Raw genomic sequence first — 25,454 nt, forward strand, 5'->3', positions numbered from 1 at the left:
ATCCCTGGGGACAGCTCTACGAGGGGTTCAACTCAACATCATACAAAGAAGATCCTATTGTGTAAGAGCACCATTGGAACTGTGGCACATTGATGGAAATCACAAGCTGATCAAGTGAGACTCAATTTATATGTTGTTCTTACAAATGTCTTTGTAGTATTATTTGTTCTTCAACTTTTTATAAAGCATAACAAACTTGGCAATAAAAGGTTTCTTACAAATGTTCACATTATGCTGGAATGCTGTTTTTGTACAGTTGGCGAATTGTAATTCATGGAGGTATTGATGGGTACAGCCGCAAAATAGTCTTTCTGAGAGCCAGCAATAACAATCGGGCAACAACTGTGTTGAGTTGCTTTCTTGCCGCTGTTGAAAAGTTTGGCTTACCTGTGAGGGTAAGAAGCGACAAGGGTGGAGAGAATGTGGAAGTTGCCCGGTTTATGCTGGAACACCCTCTTCGTGGACCAGGTACTCATAAAGTATAGGTCATAAGTGCATGTGTTGTTTTATATACATTTTTTATGTAACAATACATATTTTTGTAATATTATTAAAATTATTAATGTTATTATTTTGAATACAATGTGTTGCTTCCCAAAAGCCTAAATCACATAAAGGGATAGTTCAACGAGTCCCTATCTGTAATCTCGTTATCCCCTGTCATCTTCATCCATTTTGTCCACTTGGCAGCCTTGGTCTCCACTGCTATCCTGCAACAAAAAAAACATTGCTTGCTATTATAAGCTACATTACCTGTTTGAATACTCCACACTGCCTTATGTTTTTGAGTTGTGTTCTGTTAAATACATGCTATTGAAGTATGTTCTTGATCCCGTTCTTGTGCATGCATTCATGTGACAAATGACCAGATTGAATGGTGTGTTATCTCCGCCTGTTGATTATGCTAAACCATTTATGGAACTTGTCAAACAGTTGCACAGAGTGTTACTATCGTCATCCATCACTTGCACTGCAGAACCATCTGCAAGTCCCAAGACCCACTCAGTGACCTTAACTTGCATGGCATGGTATTACAGCAGCTTCTTATTATAATGTTGTCTACTTTTCAAGATGCAGCCACAGCTGTTTTCAACTGATAGAGTTTTGCTAGTGTACAACGTTTTGCTGCTCACCAGCCATGTGTTACAATGGGCAAACTCTATTTCTAATAAGTCTGGTCCAATTACAAGATCGCAGGATGCATTCTTCAACCATTATAAGGAGCCATTTGGCCAGTCTGCTAGTGATCTGTCTATCCATGATCAAGCTACATCAAGGAAAGTCAGTTGCAGTTATCCATCTGAGATTTCACCATCAATCTGTAAAACCTTATCCAATGCTCAATCCATATCAATTTTATTTCTGCTTGCAAACCGAATGTTTTGGCCCTGCATTCCCCACCAGTTGCACATGTTGCCTTTCCTAGCCATTTCCTAGCCAAGTGGACACAATTTGACTATCACCCTTTGATAGACAGCAGTGCATTAAGAACCACCTATCCCTACTCTGTGCAAATGCTCATCTCAAAGAGATCTGGTGAGTTCAGTCCAAATTCAACCACACAATCTAATACTAAAACACTCCAGTATCAATTATGTCTGCTACCCTATATTGGTAGGGTCTATAACTGTTCCAAAACTTGCCTACATTTGCCCCGTTCCAGCTGTAGACCACAGTTTCAAGCAGAGCAAGAAGGTCGGGGACTCAGCTCATCTCCATCTGCAGAGGGTTGTTATGAAGCACATAAGCCAGGCTGATGTCTGAAGAACAACAATATAACACCCAAGACAAAAGGTCTTTCTCAACCAAGGCTTCTGATTAGCCTGCTACATGCTGAGTCCCAGAAACATGGGACCATTTATTATGTCAGATAATTGACCAGCTTAACTTACTTTAACAATACCATATTTTACCTATGTTTTGGATTTTTGTTCTCTTGAAAGAACATCATAGAAGTCTTGTGTTGATTACATCTTTCTGCTATTTTCTTCAGTTGTTGTGTCACCTCGCTGCCTGGTAATGTATGTATTGTATTGTAATTATTTTTTTTCTTTTCTAGAAAATACAAGTTTTATTACTGGCAGAAGTGTACACAACCAAAGGATTGAGCGTCTTTGGCGGGACATCTGGTGTGCTGTCACCTCAAGTTATTATGCTGCGTTGCAATGCCTTGAAGAAAGTGGCACTCTGGACATTCAAAATGAAATGCATGTTGTATGCCTACACTATGTGATGCTGCCTCGAATCAACATGCAGCTGGATCTGTTTCGGAGAACTTGGGATAATCACCCTCTCTCCTCTGAGGGAAACCGTTCTCCACAGCAGCTGTGGATAGGAGGCCAGCTTCTAACTACAGAGACTCCAAATGATCCAGTTAGTAGCCTGATGCTGTTTTGTTTAGCATAACCTCAAAATAATGACATTGTTCACAGGGGAATTTCATAATGTGTGTCTGTTTTATTTAGACTGATTTCACTTACTGGGGAGTAGATTGGGATGGTCCTGTACCACAGCCAGATGATGTTCAGAGTGTTGAAATCCTGGAATCCCCCACTTCTCTCCAGGACTCATTGCTGGCTATGCTTAATGAGAGTATTGATCCATTGATGAGCAGCAGTACATTTGGTACAGACATATACCAAGAGGCTCTGAGACTGTGTGAGGCAGTTCAGTTTACCTCTTAGTCTTGTTGATTTTTAAAGCTGCCTTTTTGCAACCTTTAAGAATATTGTTACTGTTCTGTGTAAAAGTAAGCTGAAAACAAGCCATATTTTGTTAATTTGTGTTTTTGAGAGCGAATGCCAGTGTCTTTGAATTTAACTTTTTATATTATACAAGAAGCAATGCCAGACTTTTTTTAAAAGTAATTTGATGCTGACACCTGCCACTCAGAAAGTTGTTTATGTTGGTCCGGCCCTCTCCTAAAGTTTTGCTTCCTTTTTTTTTGTTGCTGTTATCATTTAATTTGTTGCACACCCTTAGTTCTATTTTAAATACATAAAAACGCAAAAATTGCATGATATTTCCAAGATCTGTACTATTTTATTTACATCAGGAATAAACAGCAGTATTATTTTGCAGGGCAGTTTGGTGTTTTGGTCTTTTTTTTGGGGGGGGGGGGGGGGGGGGGGTCTGTTTTTCATATATTTATGTTACATGTTCTACATTAAAATGCATTTAGAACAATGACTCATGTAGCCAACAAAGAGTAGGAAAAGTAAACTTTACCTATTAGGCTTGCTGCCAAAGTATGTGCCGGTTGTGTCAATTGCCCTTCGTGGCAACCGACAGTCGTATTGATTTCTTTACAGTAATAAATTCATTCAAACAGAGTTTCCTATTTTTCTTATAAAACTTCCGATGCCAAACAGTTAACTTGCTAAAGCGGGAAAGGAGTTAGGAGTCGCGACTTGCGAGGGCTCAAATATGGGGTGGCCTGTTTTGATTGATCTTATTCGAGCGCCTACATCAGGACAGAAAAAAGTGCCGAAATATATATATATATATATATATATATATATATATATATATATATATATATATATATATATATATATATATTAGCACGCTACAACATATTTTTTTGTTTTTTAAAATGATACGTCACATATAAGTCGCATTTTAACAATGTTTTGGTTGCTCTCGCTTTACAACTGGCTATCGTTTAATATAAACAGAACAAGCGTAACAAATATAATAATAATAAAATTATTCTAATTTACAAATATAATCTCAATAGTTTAATATAGCTTAGTTAAACACGTCAAGTGAAACTGAAAGTAAAGTTGCTACCCATTTCATTCAGCACAAATCCTAATATGTCCAAGATGTATTTGAAACTAAACTATTATTTAAAAGGAAAAATAGTCTTTGTAGTTCTCGCGCGATTCAATATAGTAACAAGAAATAATAGGCTATACCACAGTGGATATTTGCACTGAATGTTTGCACTGTTTGCGATAAATGCAGCGCCTGTGTTAGCCTACACTATATTCTGTGACCATCAAAATCTGTGACCCTAGCCTCGATCAGACAGAAACTCCGTAAGTTTGGTCATACAGAAAGGCATACTTCGAAACTGCAAAGTGTTAGCAGTTTAAAAACTCTAAAATATTAGCAGTTCATTAAAACTCATCGTTTAAACCCAAAAAAATGCATTGCATTCGGTAAAATTTCGGTAAAATTTTAATTTAGTCGTTGACTAAAATTAAACTTTAATAGCATTTTCATTGATTTTCCTTGTACGTTATAATGAATGAAAATGTTAATTAAAGCATATTTAGCATAAAACAATATAATATTTCTGTCACAAACCAAGCTATTTGTCATGTCCCCGAGGCATTTCTTTGAAATTGCATGCAGAAATTTTTTTTATAAAAGGCACACAGTGTCTAATATTTTTTCAGTTCTACAACTATTTATTTGTGTTCTTTTCTGTTGATAAACAAAAATAAAATAAAAAATAAGATTTTTTTATTTAAAAAAAGGCTGCAATGTCATGTCCCTCAAATTAAACTAAAACCCGTCACGCCAGCAATTCTCCACTTATAGCAATTTAGACTCCACTCTTGACATCACAGACTGAAATGACATAATTCTGCTCTCTTTAACAGCATAATGCAAAAGAAGCCAAGATAAATTTAAATTTATTTACATTTTTTGATGTTCAGTAGAGTTAGGAAGGGTACGGTTAAGCTTAACAATTCAACTCCGTAACGTAAAACTAAGATGGAATATGATTTTTTTTTTTAAACAATATAACATATTCTTGTTTAATTGGTGCCATGTGGGCCTTCTCTTTTAAACCACAGGAGGAGCAGAGGTCATTTTGTTTTCGCTTTGGATAAAAGCGTCTGCTAAATGACTAAATGTTTTAAAAACTCAATCACACTCAACCCTGTTACACGTCATTGTTTTGGGGTTGTAAATTTGTAACATGATTGAGATATTTACCTAATTTATCAATAATTTTAATTAAAAACATTTCAGTAAATATATACTTACTACAACTTTTTTGGGTCACTGATAGCAATTGAAGCAGTGTTTTCACTTTAACTTTGACGCACTTTTATGTCAGACATGGCACTCGTATCAGCAGCAGTTTTTATATTGAACGTGTCACGAGTTTCATCATGAGTTAATGAAAAGCTGATAAAATCAGAACATGTAAAAAAAAAAAAAAAAACTTATATTATGTAAATAGTTAATTTATCTGACAATTCCCTAACTTTAGAGAGGGTGGTCATTAAGGGCACTATTCATATTAATATTATAGATAAAGAGGGTTAAGCTATCAAAAGGTTTAGGAATCCCTGGTTGAATCCCCTGGTGGTCTTATGCTGATGTTCAGAGATGCTCTTCTGCAGACCTCGGTTGTAACGAGTGCTTATTTTGGCAAGTTGGCAAGTTTATTTATATAGCACATTTCATACACAGTGGCAATTCAAAGTGCTTTACATAAACAGGAATAAAAGAAACAAGTATAAGAGAAATAAAAACAAATAATAGAAATAGTAAAAATAAAATAAAATAAAAGCTGATAAAATGTGTTATAAAAGAATTTAAAAGAAGAGAAAAACATAGTAGTTCGATCTGTCGGACGTAGCACAGTGCTCATTCAGTAAAGGCACAGCTAAACAGATGTGTTTTCAGTCTTGATTTGAACGTGCCTAATGTTGGAGCACATCTGATCATTTCTGAAAGCTGATTCCAGCAGCGAGGGGCGTAGTAGCTGAAAGACGATTCACCCTGCTTTGACTGAACTCTTGGAATTTCTAGTTTATTTGATCCTAAAGATCTGAGTGATCTGTTAGGTTTGTATTCAGTGAGCATATCTATAATGTATTGAGGTCCTAGGCCATTTAGTGATTTATAGACCAGTAATAATACTTTAAAATCTATTCTGAATGTAACTGGGAGCCAGTGTAAAGACCTGAGGACAGGTGTGATGTGCTCTGATTTCCTGGTTCTGGTCAGAATTCTGGCCGCAGCGTTCTGGATGAGCTGCAACTGTCTGACTGTCTTTTTGGGAAGGCCAGTGAGGAGGCCATTACAGTAATCCACCCTGCTGCTGATAAAAGCATGAACAAGTTTCTCTAAGTCTTCACTGGAAACAAAGCATCTAATTCTTGCAATGTTTTTGAGATGATAGTATGCTGATTTACTAACTGCTTTGATATGACTATTAAAACTCAGATCTGACTCCAGAGTCACACCAAGATTCTTGACCTTATTTTTTGTTGTTTGACCCTTAGAGCCAAGGTACGCATTCACCTTGAGAACCTCATCTCTGTTCCCAAATGCAATCACTTCAGTTTTCTCTTTGTTTAACTGAAGAAAGTTTTGGCACATCCAATTGTTAATTTCATCAATGCATTGGCAGAGGGTGTCAATGGGGCTGTAGTCATTAGGCAGTAAGGCTAGGTAGATCTGAGTGTCATCAGCAAAGCTGTGGGAGGAGATTTGTTTTTTTCTCATTATTTGGCTCAGAGGGAGCATATAAAGGTTGAACAGGAGTGGTGCCAGAATCGAGCCTTGTGGGACTCCACATGTCATGGGTGTCCACCTCGACCTATGGTCACCTATACTGACATAGTAACCTCTTCCTTCAAGGTAAGATCTGAACCATTTGAGGACTGTCCCAGACAGCCCAACCCAGTTTTCCAGCCTATCCAGAAGTATGCTGTGATCGACACTGTCATATGCGGCACTGAGATCAAGCAGTACCAGCACTGTTAGTTTGCCTGAATCTGTATTTAGGCGGATGTCATTGATTATCTTTATAAGGGCGCTCTCTGTACTGTGATGTGGTCTGAAACCAGATTGAAAATTGTCTAAACACCCCTTGAAGTTTAAGAACTCGTTAACCTGGTTAAAAACAAATTTTCAATGATTTTGCCAATGAAAGGGAGATTTGAGATGGGCCTGTAATTGCTCAATATGGTGTTATCCAGGTTGCTCTTCTTCAAGAGGGGTTTAACAACTGCAGTTTTAAGTGAGTTAGGAAAAATCCCTGAGAGAAGTGAAGCATTTACCATTTTTAGAAGATCCATTTCTAAACAGGTAAACACCGTTTTAAAGAATGGTGTAGGGAGCGTGTCAAGACTGCAGGTTGATGTTTTCATAATTTGCACGATCTCTTCTAAGATTTTGCCATTAATTGCCATGAAATCGGACATAATGTCTGATTTCTTAAGTTGTGGTTGAGCTAGTCTGACTTCGACACAACTTGGCTGATTGGATGAGCTGATTGCCTTTCTGATATTATTGATCTTGTCAGTAAAGAAATGAGCAAACTCATTACATTTGCTTTCAGAGAGTAGCTCACTGGGAATCCGACTCGGAGGGTGGGGGGGGGGGGGGGGGGGGGGGGGGGGTTGTGAGTTTCTCTATCGTTGCAAAGAGTTTACGAGCATTGTTTACGTTGCTGTTTATAAGGCTTGAAAAGAAAGTCTCCCTAGCAGTTTTTAGTTCCATATTAAAAGCACGAAGACTGTCTTTATAGATATTATAATGGACTACTAGTTTCGTCTTTCTCCACATACGCTCAGCTTTTCTGCACTGTCTTTTCGTTATTTGTATTCTTGGGGACCTAGTCCAAGATCCCCTTTGGCTGCTAGTTATATTTTTGGCTTTAACAGGAGCAATGTCATCTATGACATTCTTAACTTTAGAGTTAAACAAATCAAGGTAGAATCAACAGAGTCTGCAGATATACTTGGTGCTAGCGATATGACCTTCATAAACTGCTCATTAGTGTTCTCATTTATGAATCTCTTTCTGACAGAGACAGATCTGTCTTTAATAGCTGGAGTGATCAATATGTCAAAGAAAATACAGAAATGATCAGATAGTGCAACATCCTTAACAACAGTTGATGAAATGTGTAAACCCTTAGTTATAAGTAGATCAAGAGTGTGTCCACGATTGTGTGTGGGTCCTTGAACATGCTGAGTCAGATCAAAAGTGTTCAAAACAGTCATCAGTTCTTTTACAGCATTGATTTCTGGATTATCAATGTGAATATTAAAATCCCCAGCAATGGTAAAATAGTCAAATTCAGAGGTTACTATTGATAACAGCTCTGTAAAATCATCAATAAAAGCTGGAGAATATTTTGGAGGTCTGTAGATAATGATCAGTAAGATACGTGGAGCACCTTTTAGTACTATACTCAGATATTCAAAAGATAAAAAGTCACCAAATGACACTTATTTACACTCATAGACATCTTTAAACAGGGCAGCGATGCCTCCACCTCTCCTATTGGCTCTGCAAACATTCAAAAAGTCAAAGTTTAAAGGAGCTGTTTCATTGATCAAGCATTGATCAAGTCACGCTTCTAAGGCATGGAAGGAATCGTTTCAATGGTTAAGTCTCCATTTATTGCCACAACAACAGAAAGACCTTCTGCAGTTGTCATTGATCTTTTTAATGTCTCCCACATGACATGAAGTCCAAACTACTGCGTTTTACTGACGTCTACACCTACAACAACCATAAACCCAACCTCACAGTAACCTGTTGTGTTTTAGCAACATCTACACCAACCACAAGTCCAAACCCCACCTCACGGTAAACTTTTGTGTAACGTAAAGGTCTGCGCCGACCACAACCCTAAACCTTGCCTACTTGCGAGGCACAGCCATGGAGCCCGTGTAGCTCAGTCGGTATAGCATCAGACTTTTAATCTGAGGGTCCAGGGTTCAAGTCCCTGCTCGGGCGTGTAAGGCTCTTCTTGTGGAGCCACAGCTTTTGCCAGTGAGCTATCGCTTGCTGAAAGTTTCATCTGGATGCACAACATGTGTACTAGGCATGAGGACATGGACAGCACAGGCAGTCTTGTAGTTGCGGCCGAATGGTAAAGGTCATGCATTAGAAATCCATTGGGGTCTTCTCGCGCTGGTTTGAGTCCTGCAGACCACGTGCTCTTCCTCTTCCTTTTTAAACTTGCAACAGTCATCAAATGTTTGCAATTCCAGCGTTACTTGGGAAAAGCGTCGCGCTGGTAGGAGGAGAAAAACAACAGCGTGCGCTCACTGAACCGAAAGGGGCAAATCAGAGGGAGGAACAAGCCGCACATGGGCCACAACGGCTGTCCGGTAACTCGCCGTGATCGGATTGTGGTTAGTACTCTGCAACGTTTATCCTTTCCTCACCATCTTGTTTCTCAATTTTTTCATAGAATCATTTGATTATTTGAATGAGTAATTAACTTTGAATTGATTTTAATTAATGAATAAGTTAACACATTGCTTAATATAAGAATGTTCAGTGCGTTTGCCTGTCTCTTTATAACTTTTTCAGGAGCCACCAAACTAGGTCAGAGGTCACGGAGACCTTGAGTGGAGCTAAGGGCTGAGGACCGGAAGCAACTGTCTCCATTGTTATTTCTAAGAGTTAATACTATCTAAAATGTCTTAAGGGATTTTGCTGTTTTTACGGTTAATTCTTTGAGGGTGATTCTACTTTTTATTCAAGATAGACTTTTTGTAGTAAGGATATAACTGCCTGAATGTAGATTATACTGGTTTTTAACCAGTTTTGATAAAGACGGCTGAGACTACACTCAGCCTCGGTTAAGAAACAGATTATACTTTAAGTGTGTGTCTTCTATTTGATTGTGGATCCATTTCACAGGTCTGGAGTCAGCTCTGAACAGTCTAGTGGATGTCTGACGTTTATGCTTGAGATACTGTTCAGAATTGTACGCACGCACCCCTGTGGAAATTTTCCTAGTCTATCTGTGTTTTGTCCAATCAGGTTAGAACACCTATATGCGTGACGCAATTAATGACCTTATGTGAGAGTATAATTGTTATTGATTTGTGATTGTGAGCAGCGCGGCCTAGGAACTCATGGCGAGTGTTGAAGCTGGCTTCTGCTGATGTAACTGCAAACTATCTTCAGTAAACTTTATTTATTTATTTAAATCTCTGACTCCGGCTCTTCTTCCTCTGACAGACTGGTCATTCTTTGGGCTAAACTGCATACCATCCCTACAAGAGACATCTATTGCTGGTGAGCTCTTGCTTGCTCTACATGTCATCGGGCAGCACGGCCAATGCGCCAGGCAAGAGCACAATGGAAAGGTCAAGCTTCGTAGTAGTGGCCGAGTGGTTAAGGCGATGGACTAGAAATCCATTGGGGTCTCCCCGCGCAGGTTCGAATCCTGCCGACTACGTCCAGGCTACGCGCAGGATTTAGTTTGCGACTTTCCTTGATTGTTTGCAACCCCAGTGTTTCTTGGGAAAAGGGATGTGCTGGTAGGGAAAAGCAACAAAAATCAGCGCACGGCAACTGACTGCCCTGGGGGCCCTCCATTTTCAAAGACGAATGACAGAGAGCGAGGCTCCAGCGGCTGTCCCGTAGCTCGCTGTGATCGTATAGTGGTTAGTACTCTGCGTTGTGGCCGCAGCAGCCCCGGTTCGAATCCGGGTCGCGGCAGGCTTTTCAAGGTGGCATTTGCGTTGCACTCTTTGATGCCATCCGTAACCTCCAGCTTCCTTTTAGTGCAGGCTGTGCTAATGGCACGTCCTGAATGTTTACATTTCCTAAAGTGTGGAAGACTAGGGATTCGATATGAGCAGCGGGACCTTTGATGCCAGCATGCTGTGTAGGTAAGCATTGATCAAGTCACGCTTCTAAGGCATGGAAGGAATCGTTTCAATGGTTAAGTCTCCATTTATTGCCACAACAACAGAAAGACCTTCTGCAGTTGTCATTGATCTTTTTAATGTCTCCCACATGACATGGAGTCCAAACTACTGCGTTTTACTGACGTCTACACCTACAACAACCATAAACCCAACCTCACAGTAACCTGTTGTGTTTTAGCAACATCTACACCAACCACAAGTCCAAACCCCACCTCACGGTAAACTTTTGTGTAGTGTAAAGGTCTGCGCCGACCACAACCCTAAACCTTGCCTACTTGCGTGGCACAGCCATGGAGCCCGGGTAGCTCAGTCGGTAGAGCATCAGACTTTTAATCTGAGGGTCCAGGGTTCAAGTCCCTGCTTGGGCGTGTAAGGCTCTTCTTGTGGAGCCACAGCTTTTGCCAGTGAGTTATTGCTTGCTGAAAGTTTCATCTGGATGCACAACATGTGTACTAGGCATGAGGACATGGACAGCACAGGCAGTCTTGTAGTTGCAGCCGAGTGGTAAAGGTCATGCATTAGAAATCCATTGGGGTCTTCTCGCGCTGGTTTGAGTCCTGCAGACCATGGCTCGTCCTCTTGTTTTTTAAACTTGCAACAGTCATCAAATGTTTGCAATTCCAGCGTTACTTGGGAAAAGCGTCGCGCTGGTAGGAGGAAAAAAACAACAGTGTGCGCTCACTGAACCGAAAGGGGCAAATCAGAGGGAGGAACATGCCGCACATGGGCCACAACGGCTGTCGGGTAACTCGCCGTGATCGGATTGTGGTTAGTACTCTGCAACGTTTATCCTTTCCTCACCATCTTGTTTCTCATTTTTTTCATATAATTATTTGATTATTTGAATGAGTAATTAACTTTGAATTGATTTTAATTAATGAATAAGTTAACACATTGCTTAATATAAGAATGTTCAGTGCGTTTGCCTGTCTCTTTATAACTTTTTCAGGAGCCACCAAACTAGGTCAGAGGTCACGGAGACCTTGAGTGGAGCTGAGGGCTGAGGACCGGAAGCAACTGTCTCCATTGTTATTTCTAAGAGTTAATACTATCTAAAATGTCTTAAGGGATTTTGCTGTTTTTACGGTTAATTCTTTGAGGGTGATTCTACTTTTTATTCAAGATAGACTTTTTGTAGTAAGGATATAACTGCCTGAATGTAGATTATACTGGTTTTTAACCAGTTTTGATAAAGACGGCTGAGACTACACTCAGCCTCGGTTAAGAAACAGATTATACTTTAAGTGTGTCTTCTATTTGAATGTGGATCTGTTTCACAGGTCTGGAGTCAGCTCTAAACAGTCTAGTGGATGTCTGACGTTTATGCTTGAGATACTGTTCAGAATTGTACGCACGCACCCCACGTGGAAATTTTTCCTAGTCTATCTGTGTTTTGTACAATCAGGTTAGAACACCTATATGCGTGACGCAGTTAATGACCTTATGTGAGAGTATAATTGTTATTGATTTGTGATTGTGAGCAGAGCGGCCTAGGAACTCATGGCGAGTGTTGAAGCTCTGGTAGAGCATCAGACTTTTAATCTGAGGGTCCAGTTCAAGTCCCTGCTCGGACGTGTAAGGCTCTTCTTGTGGAGCCACAGCTTTTGCCAGTGAGCTATCGCTTGCTGAAAGTTTCATCTGGATGCACAACATGTGTACTAGGCATGAGGACATGGACAGCACAGGCAGTCTTGTAGTTGCGGCCGAGTGGTTAAGGTCATGCATTAGAAATTCATTGGGGTCTTCTCGCGCTGGTTTGAGTCCTGCAGACCACGTGCTCTTCCTCTTCCTTTTTAAACTTGCAACAGTCATCAATTGTTTGCAATTCCAGCGTTACTTGGGAAAAGCGTCGTGTGGTAGGAGGAGAAAAACAACAGCGTGCGCTCACTGAACCGAAAGGGGCAAATCAGAGGGAGGAACATGCCGCACCGGTGCCACAACGGCTGTCCGGTAACTCGCCGTGATCGGATTGTGGTTAGTACTCTGCATTATGGCCGCAGCAACCCCGCTTTGAATCAGGGTCACGGCAGGATTCCTTACGGTGACATTGGCATCACGCCCCCCTCTTGCCACCTGTTTTATACAGCCCACTTTTCAGTGCACGCTGCTACTCTTAAATTTAAGCTAATGCCCCAGTGATCCCAGATAACTCAGTCGGTAGAGCGTCAGACTTTTCATCTGACGTTTCTGGGTTCAAGTTCCTGTTTGGGCGTGTAAGCCAACTTTTGTAGAGCATGGAGGATTCAGATTTCTACCTTCCTATCCATCTCAGCATGAATCAACGTTTATCCTTTCCTCATCATCTTGTTTCTCATTATTTTTATATAATTATTTGATTGTTTGAATGAGTAATTAACTTTGAATTGATTTTAATTAATGAATAAGTTAACACATTGCTTAATATAAGAATGTTCAGTGCGTTTGCCTGTCTCTTTATAACTTTTTCAGGAGCCACCAAACTAAGTCAGAGGTCACGGAGACCTTGAGTGGAGCTGAGGGCTGAGGACCGAAAGCAACTGTCTCCATTGTTATTTCTAAGAGTTAATACTATCTAAAATGTCTTAAGGGATTTTGCTGTTTTTACGGTAATTTTTTTTTATGTGATTCTACTTTTTATTCAAGATAGACTTTGTGTAGTAAGGATATAACTGCCTGAATGTAGATTATACCGGTTTTTAACCAGTTTTGATAAAGACGGCTGAGACTACACTCAGCCTCGGATAAGAAACAGATTATACTTTAAGTATGTGTCTTCTGTTTGATTGTGGATCCGTTTCATAGGTCTGGAGTCAGCTCTGAACAGTCTAGTGGATGTCTGATGTTTATGCTTGAGATACTGTTCAGAATTGTACGCACGCACCCCACGTGGAAATTCCACCTGGAATTCTCAATGGAATCCTATAAAGAAATCCAATTGGAATCCTTTAGGAAAGGTTCCAAAATATGTTAGAAATTCCAATAGGATTTCTGTATAGGATTCCATTTAAAATTCCTATTTGTTTTTGGAACCTTAAAACCTAAAGGAATCCATCAGATTGTCTAATACGACTTATATGACAAGTATATGGGATTTTAATGGAATCCTAAATGTACACTTTTCTTTTGTATCTGTTACTGTCTTATGAAAAGTCACCTTGACACCTTAATTTTTGTGCAACCTATATTAGAGAACAGCATTAGTGCACAAACCGCTGAAAATATTGATTTAAAAAAGGGACACAAAATTATGTCCTGTTGTTTCAACATTGTTCGATTTGAATTGTTTTCATTATATGAGCAGATAAAAAATATTCACACACAAAGTTCCAAAAAATTACACAAAATTGTGGTGTCTTTTTGTCATTTTGCACTTAATCAGTGCATTTTTGGGAGATGGGCTTCCTTATTTGGCTGGCTTCAACATTCTATAAATTTTTGATGTAAACTGTCAGAGATAAGAAAAAGAAACATATTTAGACATAACCACATCTGAGAGCAAAAGACCCCCCCCCCCCCCCCCCCCAGCCACAGCACTCAGCAGTACCCAAACCAGCCATGGGTTGTTTAAAAATTTTAACTTTATATTTGATTTAGGATATGACTATAAACTGTTTAACAAAGCTAATAACTCATAAAGCAAAAATTAAACTTGACTCCACATAACACACTGATTTAGATTCATAAATGTATAAATGTCTGACCATAATTAATACTTAATTAATACCATTTATGCAGACCTATTTTATTTGAAATTTCTCATTTATTTTTTTCTATCTGAGAAGTGACTTATACTCTGAGAAATAATTGACAATTTTATTTTAATGCTAAATCTCAAGGCCTGACATAGTTTTTAAAGTAGATAGCAAAGTCCTGAGTGTAATTATAGAATTATATTTGTATATTTTTGTTTTTAATGTCTTAAAATATGACAATATTTACAGAATATTTTTTTAGGAAAAAAAACGTACCGATGATGTCAGAGACTTATTTGGAGTCCAGTTGTGGCTTAGCTGCTTTGTCTCTGAAGGCATTTGAACATTTGCCAGTGCAGCAGTGTTTACTAAGGGTGTTCCTTCCAATCATGGCTACTAAGAGATCTTTTGTGGCCATTTTAGGGTCAGTCCAATTCACATGGACATGGACAAACTGTTGTGATTGAAGTATTGGGGCCAATTCTCACCTAAAAATAGTGATCAAAAAACATTTTTAGAGCTGCTTCAATAGCAAAAGGTGAACCAACAAAACAACATTAGGCACTATGTTATACACAATCTTTATGTAAGGTATAAATCACACACAGGCAGTTGTTATTATTTGTTGATGTGATGAAGCTCGCCTCCACACTTCCAGAGGATTTTTTCCAAATGCTGTTATTAATAAAAGCTTATTCATTATATAGATTATCACTTATGATATATACTGTTATGGTGCTAACAATAACCGCTTTTCTACTATCATGCTGAATCAATCTTTATGCTGAACCTCTCCATTCTGTGCCAAACAGGGCCAGACAGCATGGATACGGTTTCATTTTACACTGTTGTGCTGTGACAAATCTCTGTGAAACACAAAACACATCAGTAGTTGCCTTGGTAAAAAACGGCTCTTTTTGTTCAATTAAATTTAAACAAAAGCTGAAACTAGTTTTATCATGTTCATAAAAGCGAAAGCAACCGCATGACTGAACACTATGCTGCTCTATCAAACAGGGGTGCTAAATATAGGTAGATGTCACAGCAGCTTATTTATTTAGAGGTCACATGTTGCGCGGTTCTGCCTAAACTTTATTTAGAGATAAAATGACCAAAATGTAACGTGATGATTGAAAATGACTGGAGGAGGAATAAATAATATATTTCAACTCTCTGAACATCACAGAACATTAAACAATGATAATGTAACAATAATAGTGCATTTGTATTGTAGTGGCAGAAACATGTGTTTGGACAGGCCTTGAGAAAAGTGAGCGGCACTTTCACTAATAAAGAATAAAAATATTCTACAATTTGATGGTAAAATATAACCATTTAAGCCATGGCCGTGGTTATTTGTTTCAATATTCAAACACTAAATAACGAATGCAGCAAGAAATGAAATAAAAAAAAAAAAAAATTCAAAATCAATAAAAGAATATAAAACAACACATATAGAGCAGGATATAAAGCAAATAAAGGACTAATATATTTAGCAAAATGCTGCTTTTATCTTTTTATTTTTATCACTTAATTTTGTTATTTTAATGTCTTAATAATTAATATTATAAAGATTTATCTAACGCCTATCAACACCTTAGCAACCGCCTAGCAACCACCTAGCAACACCTTAGCAACCGCATAGCAACCACCTAGTAACCACTTAGTAACACCTTAGCAACCACCTAGCAACCACTTAGCAACACCTTAGCAACCGCCTAGCAACCACCTAGCAACACCTTAGCAACCGCCTAGCAACCACCTAGCAACACCTTAGCAACCGCATAGCAACCACCTAGCAACACCTTAGCAACCGCATAGCAACCACCTAGCCACCACTTAGCAACACCTTAGCAACCGCCTAGCAACCACCTAGCAACACCTTAGCAACCGCATAGCAACCACCTAGTAACCACTTAGTAACACCTTAGCAACCACCTAGCAACCACTTAGCAACACCTTAGCAACCGCCTAGCAACCACCTAGCAACACCTTAGCAACCGCCTAGCAACACCTTAGCAACCGCATAGCAACCACCTAGCAACACCTTAGCAACCGCATAGCAACCGCATAGCAACCACCTAGCCACCACTTAGCAACACCTTAGCAACCGCCTAGCAACCACCTAGCAACACCTTAGCAACCGCATAGCAACCACCTAGCAACCACTTAGCAACACCTTAGCAACCACCTAGCAACCACTTAGCAACACCTTAGCAACCGCCTAGCAACCACCTAGCAACACCTTAGCAACCGCCTAGCAACCACCTAGCAACACCTTAGCAACCTCATAGCAACCACCTAGCAACACCTTAGCAACCGCCTAACAACCACTTAGCAACACCTTAGCAACCGCCTAGCAACACCTTAGAAACCGCCTAGCAACCACCTAGCCACCACTTAGCAACACCTTAGCAACCGCCTAGCAACCACCTAGCAACACCTTAGCAACCGCATAGCAACCACCTAGCAACCACTTAGCAACACCTTAGCAACCGCCTAGCAACCACCTAGCAACCACTTAGCAACACCTTAGCAACCGCCTAGCAACCACCTAGCAACACCTTAGCAACCGCCTAGCAACCACCTAGCAACCGCATAGCAACCACCTAGCAACACCTTAGCAACCGCATAGCAACCGCATAGCAACCACCTAGCCACCACTTAGCAACACCTTAGCAACCACCTAGCAACACCTTAGCAACCGCATAGCAACCACCTAGCAACCACTTAGCAACACCTTAGCAACCACCTAGCAACCACTTAGCAACACCTTAGCAACACCTTAGCAACCACCTAGCAACACCTTAGTAACCGCCTAGCAACCACCTAGCAACACCTTAGCAACCGCATAACAACCACCTAGCAACACCTTAGCAACCGCCTAACAACCACTTAGCAACACCTTAGCAACCGCCTAGCAACACCTTAGAAACCGCCTAGCAACCACCTAGCAACACCTTAGCAACCACATAGCAACCACCTAGCCACCACTTAGCAACACCTTAGCAACCGCCTAGCAACCACCTAGCAACACCTTAGCAACCGCATAGCAACAACCTAGCAACCACTTAGCAACACCTTAGCAACCGCCTAGCAACCACCTAGCAACCACTTAGCAACACCTTAGCAACCGCCTAGCAACCACCTAGCAACACCTTAGCAACCGCCTAGCAACCACCTAGCAACACCATAGCAACCGCCTAACAACCACTTAGAGCAGGATATAAAGCAAATAAAGGACTAATATATTTAGCAAAATGCTGCTTTTATCTTTTTATTTTTATCACTTAATTTTGTTATTTTAATGTCTTAATAATTAATATTATAAAGATTTATCTAACGCCTATCAACACCTTAGCAACCGTCTAGCAACCACCTAGCAACACCTTAGCAACCGCCTAGCAACCACCTAGCAACACCTTAGCAACCGCCTAGCAACCACCTAGCAACACCTTAGCAACCGCATAGCAACCACCTAGCAACACCTTAGCAACCGCATAGCAACCGCATAGCAACCACCTAGCCACCACTTAGCAACACCTTAGCAACCGCCTAGCAACCACCTAGCAACACCTTAGCAACCGCATAGCAACCACCTAGTAACCACTTAGTAACACCTTAGCAACCACCTAGCAACCACTTAGCAACACCTTAGCAACCGCCTAGCAACCACCTAGCAACACCTTAGCAACCGCCTAGCAACCACCTAGCAACACCTTAGCAACCGCATAGCAACCACCTAGCAACACCTTAGCAACCGCATAGCAACCGCATAGCAACCACCTAGCCACCACTTAGCAACACCTTAGCAACCGCCTAGCAACCACCTAGCAACACCTTAGCAACCGCATAGCAACCACCTAGCAACCACTTAGCAACACCTTAGCAACCACCTAGCAACCACTTAGCAACACCTTAGCAACCGCCTAGCAACCACCTAGCAACACCTTAGCAACCGCCTAGCAACCACCTAGCAACACCTTAGCAACCTCATAGCAACCACCTAGCAACACCTTAGCAACCGCCTAACAACCACTTAGCAACACCTTAGCAACCGCCTAGCAACACCTTAGAAACCGCCTAGCAACCACCTAGCCACCACTTAGCAACACCTTAGCAACCGCCTAGCAACCACCTAGCAACACCTTAGCAACCGCATAGCAACCACCTAGCAACCACTTAGCAACACCTTAGCAACCGCCTAGCAACCACCTAGCAACCACTTAGCAACACCTTAGCAACCGCCTAGCAACCACCTAGCAACACCTTAGCAACCGCCTAGCAACCACCTAGCAACCGCATAGCAACCACCTAGCAACACCTTAGCAACCGCATAGCAACCGCATAGCAACCACCTAGCCACCACTTAGCAACACCTTAGCAACCACCTAGCAACACCTTAGCAACCGCATAGCAACCACCTAGCAACCACTTAGCAACACCTTAGCAACCACCTAGCAACCACTTAGCAACACCTTAGCAACACCTTAGCAACCACCTAGCAACACCTTAGCAACCGCCTAGCAACCACCTAGCAACACCTTAGCAACCGCATAGCAACCACCTAGCAACACCTTAGCAACCGCCTAACAACCACTTAGCAACACCTTAGCAACCGCCTAGCAACACCTTAGAAACCGCCTAGCAACCACCTAGCAACACCTTAGCAACCACATAGCAACCACCTAGCCACCACTTAGCAACACCTTAGCAACCGCCTAGCAACCACCTAGCAACACCTTAGCAACCGCATAGCAACAACCTAGCAACCACTTAGCAACACCTTAGCAACCGCCTAGCAACCACCTAGCAACCACTTAGCAACACCTTAGCAACCGCCTAGCAACCACCTAGCAACACCTTAGCAACCGCCTAGCAACCACCTAGCAACACCATAGCAACCGCCTAACAACCACTTAGCAACACCTTAGCAACCGCCTAGCAACCCCATAGCAACCACCTTAGCAACCGCCTAGCAACCACCTAGCAACGCCTTAGCAACCGCCTAGCAACCACTTAGCAACACCTTAGCAACCCCATAGCAACCACCTTAGCAACTGCCTAGCAACCACCTAGCAACACCTTAGCAACCGCCTAGCAACACCTTAGCAACCACCTAGCAACACCCTAGCAACACCTTAGCAACCGCCTAGCAACCACCTAGCAACACCTTAGCAACCGCATAGCAACCACCTAGCAACACCTTAGCAACCGCCTAGCAACACCTTAGCAACCGCCTAGCAACCACCTTAGCAACCGCATAGCAACCACCTAGCAACCGCATAGCAACACCTTAGCAACCACATAGCAACACCTTAGCAACCGCATAGCAACACCTTAGCAACCGCCTAGCAACACCTTAGCAACCGCCTAGCAACCACCTAGCAACACCTTAGCAACCGCATAGCAACCACCTAGCAACACCTTAGCAACCGCCTAGCAACACCTTAGCAACCGCCTAGCAACCACCTTAGCAACCGCATAGCAACCACCTAGCAACCGCATAGCAACACCTTAGCAACCACATAGCAACACCTTAGCAACCGCATAGCAACACCTTAGCAACAGCCTAGCAACACCTTTGCAACCGCATAGCAACCGCATAGCAACACCTTTGCAACCAGAGTAACACCTTAGCAACCACCTAGCAACCACATAGCAACACCTTAGCAACCACCTAGCAACCACCTTAGCAACCACCTAGCAACCACTTAGCAACACCTTAGCAACCACCTAGCAACACCTTAGCAACCGCATAGCAACCACCTAGCAACCGCCTAGCAACACCTTAGCAACCACATAGCAACACCATAGCAACCGCTTAACAACCACTTAGCAACACCTTAGCAACCGCCTAGCAACACCTTAGAAACCGCATAGCAACCACCTAGCAACACCTTAGCAACCGCCTAGCAACCCCATAGCAACCACCTTAGCAACCGCCTAGCAACCACCTAGCAACCACTTAGCAACACCTTAGCAACCGCCTAGCAACCACTTAGCAACACCTTAGCAACCGCCTAGCAACCACCTAGCAACACCTTAGCAACCGCCTAGCAACCACCTAGCAACACCTTAGCAACCGCATAGCAACCACCTAGCAACACCTTAGCAACCGCATAGCAACCGCATAGCAACCACCTAGCCACCACTTAGCAACACCTTAGCAACCGCCTAGCAACCACCTAGCAACACCTTAGCAACCGCATAGCAACCACCTAGCAACCACTTAGCAACACCTTAGCAACCACCTAGCAACCACTTAGCAACACCTTAGCAACCGCCTAGCAACCACCTAGCAACACCTTAGCAACCGCCTAGCAACCACCTAGCAACACCTTAGCAACCTCATAGCAACCACCTAGCAACACCTTAGCAACCGCCTAACAACCACTTAGCAACACCTTAGCAACCGCCTAGCAACACCTTAGAAACCGCCTAGCAACCACCTAGCCACCACTTAGCAACACCTTAGCAACCGCCTAGCAACCACCTAGCAACACCTTAGCAACCGCATAGCAACCACCTAGCAACCACTTAGCAACACCTTAGCAACCGCCTAGCAACCACCTAGCAACCACTTAGCAACACCTTAGCAACCGCCTAGCAACCACCTAGCAACACCTTAGCAACCGCCTAGCAACCACCTAGCAACCGCATAGCAACCACCTAGCAACACCTTAGCAACCGCATAGCAACCGCATAGCAACCACCTAGCCACCACTTAGCAACACCTTAGCAACCACCTAGCAACACCTTAGCAACCGCATAGCAACCACCTAGCAACCACTTAGCAACACCTTAGCAACCACCTAGCAACCACTTAGCAACACCTTAGCAACACCTTAGCAACCACCTAGCAACACCTTAGCAACCGCCTAGCAACCACCTAGCAACACCTTAGCAACCGCATAGCAACCACCTAGCAACACCTTAGCAACCGCCTAACAACCACTTAGCAACACCTTAGCAACCGCCTAGCAACACCTTAGAAACCGCCTAGCAACCACCTAGCAACACCTTAGCAACCACATAGCAACCACCTAGCCACCACTTAGCAACACCTTAGCAACCGCCTAGCAACCACCTAGCAACACCTTAGCAACCGCATAGCAACAACCTAGCAACCACTTAGCAACACCTTAGCAACCGCCTAGCAACCACCTAGCAACCACTTAGCAACACCTTAGCAACCGCCTAGCAACCACCTAGCAACACCTTAGCAACCGCCTAGCAACCACCTAGCAACACCATAGCAACCGCCTAACAACCACTTAGCAACACCTTAGCAACCGCCTAGCAACCCCATAGCAACCACCTTAGCAACCGCCTAGCAACCACCTAGCAACGCCTTAGCAACCGCCTAGCAACCACTTAGCAACACCTTAGCAACCCCATAGCAACCACCTTAGCAACTGCCTAGCAACCACCTAGCAACACCTTAGCAACCGCCTAGCAACACCTTAGCAACCACCTAGCAACACCCTAGCAACACCTTAGCAACCGCCTAGCAACCACCTAGCAACACCTTAGCAACCGCATAGCAACCACCTAGCAACACCTTAGCAACCGCCTAGCAACACCTTAGCAACCGCCTAGCAACCACCTTAGCAACCGCATAGCAACCACCTAGCAACCGCATAGCAACACCTTAGCAACCACATAGCAACACCTTAGCAACCGCATAGCAACACCTTAGCAACCGCCTAGCAACACCTTAGCAACCGCCTAGCAACCACCTAGCAACACCTTAGCAACCGCATAGCAACCACCTAGCAACACCTTAGCAACCGCCTAGCAACACCTTAGCAACCGCATAGCAACCACCTTAGCAACCGCATAGCAACCACCTAGCAACCGCATAGCAACACCTTAGCAACCACATAGCAACACCTTAGCAACCGCATAGCAACACCTTAGCAACAGCCTAGCAACACCTTTGCAACCGCATAGCAACCGCATAGCAACACCTTTGCAACCAGAGTAACACCTTAGCAACCACCTAGCAACCACATAGCAACACCTTAGCAACCACCTAGCAACCACCTTAGCAACCACCTAGCAACCACTTAGCAACACCTTAGCAACCACCTAGCAACACCTTAGCAACCGCATAGCAACCACCTAGCAACCGCCTAGCAACACCTTAGCAACCACATAGCAACACCATAGCAACCGCTTAACAACCACTTAGCAACACCTTAGCAACCGCCTAGCAACACCTTAGAAACCGCATAGCAACCACCTAGCAACACCTTAGCAACCGCCTAGCAACCCCATAGCAACCACCTTAGCAACCGCCTAGCAACCACCTAGCAACCACTTAGCAACACCTTAGCAACCGCCTAGCAACCACCTAGCAACACCTTAGCAACCGCATAGCAACCACTTAGCAACACCTTAGCAACCGCCTAGCAACACCTTAGAAACCGCATAGCAACCACCTAGCAACGCCTTAGCAACCGCCTAGCAACCACTTAGCAACCACTTAGCAACACCTTAGCAACCACCTAGCAACACCTTAGCAACCGCATAGCAACCACCTAGCAACCGCCTAGCAACACCTTAGCAACACCTTAGCAACCGCCTAGCAACACCTTAGAAACCGCATAGCAACCACCTAGCAACACCTTAGCAACCGCCTAGCAACCCCATAGCAACCACCTTAGCAACCGCCTAGCAACCACCTAGCAACCACTTAGCAACACCTTAGCAACCGCCTAGCAACCACCTAGCAACACCTTAGCAACCGCATAGCAACCACTTAGCAACACCTTAGCAACCGCATAGCAACCACTTAGCAACACCTTAGCAACCGCCTAGCAACCACCTAGCAACACCTTAGCAACCGCATAGCAACCACCTAGCAACACCTTAGCAACCGCCTAGCAACACCTTAGCAACCACTTAGCAACACCTTAGCAACCCCATAGCAACCACCTTAGCAACCGCCTAGCAACCACCTAGCAACGCCTTAGCAACCACATAGCAACACCTTAGCAACTGCCTAGCAACACCTTAGCAACCACAGAGCAACACCTTAGCAACCACATAGCAACACCTTAGCAACCGCCTAGCAACACCTTAGCAACCACCTAGCAACACCCTAGCAACACCTTAGCAACCGCCTAGCAACCACCTAGCAACACCTTAGCAACCGCATAGCAACCACCTAGCAACACCTTAGAAACCGCATAGCAACCACCTAGCAACGCCTTAGCAACCGCCTAGCAACCACTTTGCAAAACCTTAGCAACCCCATAGCAACCACCTTAGCAACTGCCTAGCAACCACCTAGCAACACCTTAGCAACCACATAGCAACACCTTAGCAACCGCCTAGCAACCACCTAGCAACACCTTAGCAACCACCTAGCAACACCTTAGCAACCGCCTAGCAACACCTTAGCAACCGCCTAGCAACCACCTTAGCAACCGCATAGCAACCACCTAGCAACCGCATAGCAACACCTTAGCAACCACATAGCAACACCTTAGCAACCGCATAGCAACACCTTAGCAACAGCCTAGCAACACCTTAGCAACCGCATAGCAACCGCATAGCAACACCTTTGCAACCAGAGTAACACCTTAGCAACCACCTAGCAACCACATAGCAACACCTTAGCAACCGCCTAGCAACCACCTTAGCAACCACCAAGCAACCACTTAGCAACACCTTAGCAACCACCTAGCAACCACCTAGCAACACCTTAGCAACCGCATAGCAACCACCTAGCAACCGCCTAGCAACACCTTAGCAACCACATAGCAACACCATAGCAACCGCCTAACAACCACTTAGCAACACCTTAGCAACCGCCTAGCAACACCTTAGAAACCGCATAGCAACCACCTAGCAACACCTTAGCAACCGCCTAGCAACCCCATAGCAACCACCTTAGCAACCGCCTAGCAACCACCTAGCAACCACTTAGCAACACCTTAGCAACCGCCTAGCAACCACCTAGCAACACCTTAGCAACCGCATAGCAACCACTTAGCAACACCTTAGCAACCGCATAGCAACCACTTAGCAACACCTTAGCAACCGCCTAGCAACCACCTAGCAACACCTTAGAAACCGCATAGCAACCACCTAGCAACGCCTTAGCAACTGCCTAGCAACCACTTTGCAACACCTTAGCAACCCCATAGCAACCACCTTAGCAACTGCCTAGCAACCACCTAGCAACACCTTAGCAACCGCCTAGCAACACCTTAGCAACCACCTAGCAACACCCTAGCAACACCTTAGCAACCGCCTAGCAACCACCTAGCAACACCTTAGCAACCGCATAGCAACCACTTAGCAACACCTTAGCAACCGCCTAGCAATCACCTAGCAACACCTTAGCAACCGCCTAGCAACCACATAGCAACACCTTAGCAACCACATAGCAACACCTTAGCAACCGCCTAGCAACACCTTAGTAACCACATAGCAACACCTTAGCAACCGCCTAGCAACCACTTAGCAACACCTTAGCAACCGCCTAGCAACCACCTAGCAACACCTTAGCAACCGCCTAGCAACACCTTAGCAACCGCATAGCAATCACTTAGCAACGCCTTAGCAACCGCATAGCAACCACATAGCAACACCTTAGCAACCACATAGCAACACCTTAGCAACCACATAGCAACACCTTAGCAACCACATAGCAACAACTTAGCAACTACATAGCAACACCTTAGCAACCGCCTAGCAACACCTTAGCAATCGCCTAGCAACACCTTAGCAACCGCCTAGCAACCACCTAGCAACACCTTAGCAACCGATTATTTGGTCATGAAGGTATTCATTGTTTTAAATAGTTTTTCAGCTAATAATGTTCGTGATGTCATACAGCGCTACAAAAGGCTTTTGAAGCTGACAAGACGTGGAGCAACCATGACCAGAGCATTCCACAGAGAAGGTGTCTCTCGAAATGCAGTGGCCCAGCTCGCTCCAATTGCAGAGCTGTACTTTGCAAACAGGGAGCAATTTAACAGCATCAGCTTCACACCAGGAAAATGAACAGAGTTCGCTCAAAAGTGTAGAGAGCTCATTGTTGGAGATGTTCACATAAAAGTCCTATCAATGAAAAGGAAGGGTTCACTTTTGCCTTTTTGTCTGAATA

General features: G+C 43.3%; 1 protein-coding gene and 2 non-coding genes across 3 annotated transcripts in view; 2 read left to right on the forward strand and 1 right to left on the reverse strand.

The window, feature by feature from the left end:
• Positions 1 to 25,454, reverse strand: part of LOC130223487 (gastrula zinc finger protein XlCGF57.1-like) — a 150,727-nt gene that overhangs the window by 55,870 nt on the left and 69,403 nt on the right. The window lies entirely within an intron of this gene.
• Positions 10,102 to 10,183, forward strand: trnas-aga (transfer RNA serine (anticodon AGA)). Its single transcript has one exon. It is a non-coding gene; the product is annotated as a tRNA-Ser (tRNA).
• Positions 10,954 to 11,026, forward strand: trnak-uuu (transfer RNA lysine (anticodon UUU)). Its single transcript has one exon. It is a non-coding gene; the product is annotated as a tRNA-Lys (tRNA).

Source organism: Danio aesculapii, chromosome 4 (assembly GCF_903798145.1).
Source record: "Danio aesculapii chromosome 4, fDanAes4.1, whole genome shotgun sequence".
NCBI classification, from domain to species: domain Eukaryota; kingdom Metazoa; phylum Chordata; class Actinopteri; order Cypriniformes; family Danionidae; genus Danio; species Danio aesculapii.